Genomic DNA, 9,672 nt, shown 5'->3' on the forward strand with positions numbered 1-9,672 from the left:
TGATTTTATATTGTTTTAAGGTTTGAACGTTCAGGGAAACTACTTTTGTTATATGCACATGTGGATATCATGTTAAGAACATAAAGAGCATTTGAAAATTAGAAAAGATTAGATTTTTGTGTTTGGTTTGGATTCATATTTGCATGATTGATTTTGTAGACTCAAAAATGATCATGCGAAAAAAAAAAAAAAAAAATTATTATATTCATCTTTCTTGATGAATCATTTTGAGAGAATTAGTAGTCATCTTCTATATTGAGTCAAGAATTGAGCTTATTATTTAAAATTCTAAGCATTAATTTTAATGTTTAAATATCATTCTCACGATGAGATTAATTTATCTTAGGAGATTTGTGTATAGAATTAGTTTATTTTTTTAAAGATATAATTTTTACATAAAGATTACATGGCATCATAAATTTATAAGAAGCATTCTTTGATGAAAACTAATTTTATGAGATCATTTACTTGAATTAGTTTATCATTTCACTTTGATACTAACACTTTCAAATATTTTTTATGAGAACACATGGATTTTAAGGGTATTTCATATGGTTTTTACAATTATCATTATTATTTTTACTCACAATCTATCTTAATGATATATTTTTTTGATGATTACAAGTTGATGCAGAGGCCTACCCAAACTCCTAATGGCAAGCCCAAACAAGGTTAGGCTAGTGACCCCCCTAACTACACACAAGGATCCTGCAAGGAAGAACTCTGCACCTTGGATGAAACTACACACTCATTCACTATGCTTAGGCCTACTCAGGATGAGTAAAAGGCTTCAACTCCTCAAACATGCTTTACCGATGACCTCTACTCCTTGGGATTTTTAATTTATCCAGCACATGTCATCTAAAGACTTTTTCAAGCACTGGTTTTGTTTTAGGGAACCAATTCCTTATACCTCCTTTGTAAACCTACCCCCTTAGCTTGTAGCCCTATTTGACGATAGAATGGACCTTAACTCGAAAATGTTCCACACACCCATACAAAAAATTCTGCATTTCAGACACCCTTTTGGAATTTGTATTGACCCCCCAAATGGTTTGGCCAGATTTGTAGATATAAGGTTCGTTCCCTTCAGAGACTAAGAGACCTAATAGGGGCAATTAGCCCTATTTTCCAAAGCAACTATCTTTATTGGTACACCAAATGACAAATAAAATTAATGGGCATGTGGGGGATAGTTAGAAACCTCTAATTCTAGGGTTACATGTGTGGGATCCAACGCTATGACAACTTATGATGACTGTCCTAAAACTTGTCCTAGGTAGTCACATAGAGATGCCTACCTAATCTTACTCCTTTCTCCTCACAACTAAGTTTCCCCTACAACAAACCATGAAAACACTAAATTACATAGGCTTATCTTTCATCCCTCCAAATGAATGGTCTTCTAGTGGACTGGAGTGCAAGATAAAGCCATTTTTATTCAAAACCCTCTCCAAACCCTCAATGTCCTGGTTATAGTTAGAAGAATGGAGGGTTCTCTCTACTCCGGAATAGTTAATACCTTAGACCTCCACCAAAATAAATCTATTTCATCTCCCTATCTACTCCATGGATGGTGGGATCTAGATCAATCCTTATAGGCACATACAACTCCTGCAAACTCAAAATTCCTAGGAAAACTGTAGTATTTTGTGTATTATTGATTCTCAAACTCCAATTCCAACATCAACCACCTTGGGAATCATGCCCATAAGGCTTATAAAACTCTCCAATGGTTTCCCACCGAATTTGGAGAAGGTTGGAGCTGTTGAAAGGCTTCCCCCAACCGATTTACAAAAAGTTGCATTTTTGCAATTTTGCACAAAAGTTGTCATACTCTCTAAGGTTGGGATCCACATACATGGAGAAACCAAACACACATAAAACATGTCTAAAACCTATAAAACACAAATCTAGACCATCTATTACCCCTTTTTACCACATTGTCCCAATTGGCTTCTCGAATTGCCTAATTGGTGGCATGGGCTTACATGGTGGGGTTTATTGCATACATGAAACACAAAACACACTAAGACACCCTAATGATCCTAGTCTTCATCCTTAGAGTCATGAATAGCTTGTTGATGAGGTGCTCCTGCACCACACTCCTCGAGAGAAGAGATCTCAAGCCCACTTGCGATCAGTTTGTAAATCTGCACCATGATTGGATATTTGTTCACTTGTCATCCAAACCGACTCAGAATCTGGTTTATCCTGCCAAGCCACCAATTACTCAATGTATTCCTTGTTCCTTGTCTTCTTTTTGACTCTAGTGTCTAACACTTTGCTCAATTTAGGTGATTCCTACCTTGGAATGTCATTGTTGGTTGCAACCTGCACTGGTTCTTCTTCTTCATTGCCATCACCTTTCAAAAGTGTAAGATCACACACATTAAAAATGGGTAATAATCCAATATCAAGAGGAAGTTGGATCTCATAGGCATTATATCCACACTCCTTCAATATCTGACATGGTCCAATCTTCCTCTGCATGAGTTTGGTGTATTTGCCTTTTGGGAGTCTCTCCTTCTTCAAATGTACCAAAACCAAATCCCCAACATTAAATTGTACATCTCTCTTCTTCTTATCAGCTTGAGCTTATACTTCACTGCAAATTGTTGGAGATGAGACTTGACTTGGTCATGTGCCTCTTTTATGGTTGATGCAAAAGCTTCACCATCTGCACTAATGGCTTCTTCTTTGGGTAAATCTCTTAACTCCAACACTCCCCTTGGGTGGATGCCATAAACAATCTGGAAAGGAGATTTACTGGTACTCTTATTTATAGTGTCATTGTATGAGAATTGTGCCTGTGATAAAATTTTATCCCACTTCTCTCCATGTTGCCTTGTCAAACACCTTAGTAGGTTTCCCACTGACCTATTGACAACTTCAGTTTTCCCATCTGTTTGAGGGTGGTAGGCTGATGAGAAAGCTAGGTTAGTCCCCAACTTCTTCCAAAGAGTCCTTTAAAAGTGACCTATGAATTTCAAATCTCTGTCTGAAACAATGTTTAGGGGAAATCCATGTATCCGGACTATCTCTTTGAAGAATAGGTCTGCAACATATGATGCATCACAAGAAGTCTTACATGGCAAGAAATGAGCCATTTTACTAAACTTGTCCACCACTACAAAGACATTGTCAAATCCTCTCCTTATTCTAGGAAGACCCAACACAAAGTCCATACTTATGCTCTCCCATGGCCTAGAAGGAATGGGTAAGGGCTGATACAAACCTGCATTTGTAGACTTCCCCTTGGCTTTCTGACATATAACACATGTCTCCACAAACTTTCTTACATCTGCCTACAATTTAGGCCAAAAATAATGTCTCTTCACAAGGTCTAGGGTCTTGTCAAGACCAAAATGACCTGTCATGGCTCCACAATTCTTCTCCCTAATAATATTCAATCTCACGGAACACTTAGGAACACACAACTGCACTCCTTTGAACAACAATCCATCTTGTATCATAAATTCAGAAAACTCAATATGATACCTATCACCAAAAGTTTCACATGCCTTATAGATTTCTCCAAAGTCTTCATCAGCAACATACATACTCTTCAAGGAATCAATACCAACACTCTTCATCTTAATTTGGTTGACAGTTAACACCCTCCTCCTCAAAGCATCTGCAACTGTGTTCTTAACTCCCTTCTTGTGTTTGAGGGTGAATGTGAAGGCTTGCAGGGTCTCTACCCACTTCATGTGCCGGTGGTTTAGCTTCTCTTGGCTATTTATGAAACTGAGTGCCTGATTATCAGTAAAAACTATAAACTCCTTTGGCAATAAATAGTGCCTCCACTTCTTCAAAGATTGTACTAGAGCATATATCTCTAAGTCATAAGATGAGTATCTTTTCTTAGCTCATCATTTAGCTTTTCACTGAAAAAAGCAATAGGCCTTTCTTCCTGACTAAGAATTGCTCCAATAGCCATGTGGCTTGCATCACATTCCACCTGAAATATCTTATTGAAGTCTAGTAAGGCAAGGATTGGTTGTTCTGCAACCTTCTTCTTCAATGTCTCAAATGAATTATATGCCTCTTTGGTCCAACTGAACCTGCACTTTTGTCCTCCCTTTATGGTGTTAAGCATGGGTGCACAAACATGACTAAATCCTCTTATGAACTTCCTATAAAAAGTTGCTAACCCATGGAAACTTCAGACATCATTCATAGTTCTAGGTGTAGGCCACGATAGTATAGCACTTACCTTCTCTTGGTCCATTTTTAACTCACCTTGTGAGATTATAAAACCCAAGTAGATGATCTCCTCCTGCATGAATAGACACTTATCCAAATTGATCATTAGTTTCTCTTCATATAACCTCTTGAGAACCATATCTATGTGTTTGAGGTGCTCTTCCCTTGTGTGACTGAAGATCAAGATATCATCTAGATATACTATGACAAACTTTCCTATGAATTCCACCAAAACTTCATTCATTAACTTTCCATTCATACAACCCCTCATTAGTTTGAAAATATGTCTTCCATTCATCCCCTGACCTTATTCTAATCTTATGGTATCCACTTTTTAGATCCATTTTTGTAAAATACTTGGCAATCCCTAAGCAATCAAGTAAATCCTCTATTCTAGGGATTTGGAACCTATACCTTATGGTTACCTTGTTGATGGCTCTTGAGTCTGTACAAAGCCTCCAAGTGCCTTCTTTATTGGGTGCAAGGACTTCTAGTACTGCAGATGGGCTTAGACTCTTGCCAATCAGTCCTGATTCAAGCAACTCTTCAATCTGCCTTGCCATTTCTGCATTTTGGTCTGGGGTGAGCTTGTAAGATGCTTTGTTTGGCAATGTAGATCCAGGGATCAGATCTATGCAATGACTGATGTCCCTTACCGGTGGTAGGGGCCTTGGCATTCCATCTGAGATGATACCTTGATGCTTATCAAACAACTTTTTAACTTTTGGGTCTAGGTGCTTTGGTCCTCCTTCTTTCTCTTCTACAAACTGCTCTTTCCTTGTCACCTTGGGACTAGGCATGAGGGCATAGAAAACTGCACCTTTCTTTGCAATCTCCTTCATGAACTGTTTACCTTCTACTATCAGCACTCTTGTATCCTTCCCTTTTGATTCCATCTCTTCCTCTATCAGAGGTAAGAGTTCTATCACCTTCCCATCTTTAGTGATTGAGTAGGTGTTTCTCAACCCATCATGATGAGATTTCAAGTCATACTGCCATGGTCTCCCAAACAAGAGATGGCATGCATCCATTTTGGCTATGTCAAATTGCAATCTATCCTTGTAAGATCCAATCAGAAACTCCACCCAAGCCTGCTCTTCCACCACTGCTTGCTAACCTTGGGTGAGCCATGAGGCCTTATAGGGATAAGGATGAGGTAGCTTCCTCAGTTTAATCTTGTCTACCATTTCAAGTGATACAAAAAAATTTAGTGGATCCGGAGTCTACTAGAACCTTGCATACCTTTCCTCCTTCCTTGCAAGTGGTTTTGAAAAGAGATTTCCTTTGTGTAGGCTCCTTATCAGGTACCTTCATGGTGGTTACTTCTCTCCTCATCATAAAAGCCTCTCCTCTTTCAGGATAGCCATAGCTATCAGGAGCATTAACACTTTGATAAGTGTTTGCACTTGTCGTGCACTTTGACAATCAAATTCTTGCATCAAATTGCTTCTCCTTTCTCCCATGGAACTAGAAGCCTTCTTTGGACATCTATTGGCCATGTACCCTTATTGATTATAGTTGTAGCACCTAGGAGGTCCTCTACCTTGGGATCTTCCTCTAGAGGGTGGTCTCCTACCCCTAAAGCTTCCTCTTGGATTGTAGCCCCCTCCTTGGTTGTAACTGCTCTCTCCTTTATTTCCTTCTTGGTTAGAGTCTCCCTGGTAACCAAAACCATTTCCTCTACCTCTAAAAGGGCCTCTTCCTCCTCTTTGTTGTCTCCCTTTACCTCTGCCATTTTTCTCCTGCCTTCTCTTCAACATCTCCTCCACCTTGAGTGCCAATTGAAAGCACTTTTGGACTATCTCCGGGGTGTGGAGATTCAAGTCTTCTTGGATTGTAAATCTCAACCCATTGAGATACCTTGCTACCTTCTTATCTTCACACTCTTTCACCTTAGTCCTCACACACAACTTCATGAACTCCTCAGTATAACTCACATCCATCTCCTTTTGTTTCAAATTCTATCTCCTCCTATGCAATTGAATATTGTAGTCCATTGGGACATAGGCTTCTTTCACCAAAGCCAACATCTTCTTCCATGTAGCTACTCTTCTCTTTCCTTCTTTCACCCTCTGATCCTGGATGAAAGTCCACCAAGTTAGTGCAGCCCCTTTCATCTTGGATTGGGCCATCTTCACCCTCTGGTGGTCTGGTATGTCTTCACTTTCAAAAAAAATGTCCAAGGATTCTATCCACTCCATCACCGTATCAGGCTCCATCTTTCCTGGAAATACTGGCAAATCCATCTTCACATCCATTATTCTTCTCTCCATGGACATGAGGACACTCATTAGGGGCCTTTTGTCTGCAGGTACCTCTAGCTCTTCCTGCATAGGGATCTCATCTTCATCCCCTTCTTCCCCAAAGTCTCTCTCTCCCCTCTCCACTCTATCCTTCAACCAGTCCATCTCATTTCTCAAGGCCCGATTCTTAGCCCTGACTACTCTTCTCTCTGCCATCTACTTCTTGACCAAAATATTCAATTATGCATTGGTCATTCTTGAAGGTGCCTCATGGGATCCTTCATCTTCCGACATCTTGTCTTCTCCTTCTTTTCCAAACCTTCGCTCTGATACCACTTGATGCAGAGGCCTACCCAAACTCCTAATGGAAATCCCAAACAAGGTTTGGCTAGTGACCCCCCTAACTACACACAAGGGTCCTGCAAGGAAGAACTTTGCACCTTGGATGAAACTACACACTCATTCACTATGCTTAGGCCTACTCAGGATGAGTAAAAGGATTCAACTCCTCAAACATGATTTATCGGTGATCTCTACTCCTTGGGATTTTTAATTTGGCCAACATATGTCATCTAAAGACTCTTTCAAGCACTGGTTTTGGTTTATGGCACCAATTCCTTATACCTCCTTTCTAAACCTACCCCCTCAGCTTGTAGCCCTATTTGACAATAGAATGGACCTTAACTCAAAAAATTTCCACACACCCATACAAAAAATTCTACATTTCAAACACCCTTTTGGAATTTGTATTGACCCCTTGAATGGTTTGGCCAGATCTGTAGATATAAGGTTTATTCCCTTCAGAGGCTAAGAGACCTAATAGGGGCAATTAGCCCTATTTTCCAAAGCAACTACCTTTACCAGTACACCAAATGACAAATAAACTTAATGGGCATGTGGGGGATAGTTAGAAACCTCTATTTCTATGGTTACACACCTAGGATCCACCGCTATGACAACTTATGATGATTGTCCTAAAAATTGTCCTAAGTAGTCACATAGAGATGCCTACCTAATCTTGCTCCTTTCTCCTCACAATTAAGTTTCCCCTATAGAAAACCATGAAAACACTAAATTACAAAGGCTTATCTTGCATCCCTCCAAAGGAATAGTCTTCTAGTGGACTGGAGTGCAAGCCATTTTTATTCAAAACCCTCTCCAAACCCTCAATGTCTGGGTTACAATCAAAAGAATGGAGGGTTCTCTCTACTCTGAAATAGTTAAGACCTCAAACCTCCACCAAAATAAATCTATTTCATCTCCTTATCTACTCCATGGATGGTGGGATCCAGATCAATCCGTACAGGCACGTACAACTTCTGCAAACTCAAAATTCCTGGGAAAACTATAATATTTTGTGTATTATTGATTCTCAAACTCCAATTCCAACGTCAGCCACTTTGGGAATCATGCCCACAAGGATTATAAAACTCTCCAATGGTTTCCCACCAAATTTGGAGTAGGTTCGAGCCATTGAAAGGCTTCCCCAACTGATTTACAAAAAGTTGCACTTTTGCACAAAAAGTTGCATTTTACAAAAGTTACTTTTTGCAATTTTGCACAAAAAGTTGTCATACTCTCTAAGGTTGGGATCCACATACTCGGAGAAACCAAACACGCATAAAACATGTCCAAAACCTATCAAACACAAATATAGACCATCTATTACCCCTTTTTACCACATTGTCCCAATTGGCTTCTCAAATTGCCTAATTGGTGACATGGGCTTACATGGTGGGGTTTATTGCATACATGAAACACGAAACACACTAAGACACCCTAATGATCCTATTCTTCATCCTTAGAGTCATGAATAGCTTGTTGATGAGGTGCTCCTGCACCACAAGCTCTCTAACATGTTAAATATTTACATTTATGCAATTTCATCATACTTGTCTGGATGCTTGTGCTATTTAATGTGCTTACATAATTTTTTCTAACACTTATTATATTGATACTTGATATGTGATTTGCACTTACAACATTTTATCTTCGATATTTAGTGCTTTTCTCATACTCCATGACCCTCATTAAAGATAATATTGGGAGCAAAGTGGCATCTTGTGCTTTCCTAATAATATCTCTAACTCCTATTGTAGAATGTTGTATTTTATAATTAATGTTTACATGATTTATCTCATATTATTTATAGAAGAAAGAGGTTGTACAACACCTTACTTAAATTTATGACCAAATCATTACCTTTATTACCAAACTTAAAAGAATATCAAATCCTCCATGGTGAGCTCAATATCATCATGGGACAAAAAAATGTTCATATGTGACAATGAAAATGCTAAAAAATAAACTCAAGTAAATATATTTGACAAATTAATTGAGTTGTCTACGGAAACTAAAACAAAGGTGCTAATAAAATTTGTAATAAATTGAATGTAGTTTGAATGAAATACTAATTTTTTTTAGGAGAATTTGGTGAAAATCAATTATTTTAAATAGATGTTGCAAAGAGAAATTAAAATGTACCATTTTGGTCAACCTATCACAAAGAAAAATAACATTTTTCATCAAAAATTTAATATAATTAATAGAGACATGAGTGTATGTGATTAAAGTTTATGATATAAAAATAATTATTTCTGTTTTTTAATAATAAAAAATAAAAAAATTTAAAACATGTCCAACCTAACTTGATAAATATAATATAAATTATTTTTGAAAAAATTCTCTTAGAGGGTGATACATCTTCTGGATTTAAAAAAAAGATACATAATTTGAAAGATGCAGATATTCTTGAATATATTTATCTGTAAGAAATTTAAATGATAATTAAGTTTAAAATTGTAAATAAGAATATATTAATTATTTTTTTGCAAAAGAAGAATATATTAGATTTTTAGAATTTTTAGACTTTGTTGTGAAAATCTTTTTGTTTTATTGAAACTAGTTAAAAAAGGTGTATCAACTTAAAGGGGGGCCTTAAAATGAAAAATTGAGGAGACCAATTCGGCTTGTAGGAACGCAACCAACATGCATAATAATTATCTACAAGCTATCCAAACCATGCAAGATGAACTTAATAGGAAAAGGGAGAAGCACAAGTGGACTGCGGCTATGATCACGGGTCCAAGCCCACATAATCCCTAGTTAAATCCACCACGGATTTTACACTTGTGTCCTCTGGCTCTGGGTTTGGGTCTTCCAAAAAGGTGTCATTTTTTCACAAGGTCCTATTTATTTTGGTACGATAATAATTCCCCCA

The sequence above is a fragment of the Cryptomeria japonica genome, chromosome 3 (genome assembly GCF_030272615.1).
Source record: "Cryptomeria japonica chromosome 3, Sugi_1.0, whole genome shotgun sequence".
Taxonomy (NCBI): Eukaryota; Viridiplantae; Streptophyta; class Pinopsida; order Cupressales; family Cupressaceae; genus Cryptomeria; species Cryptomeria japonica.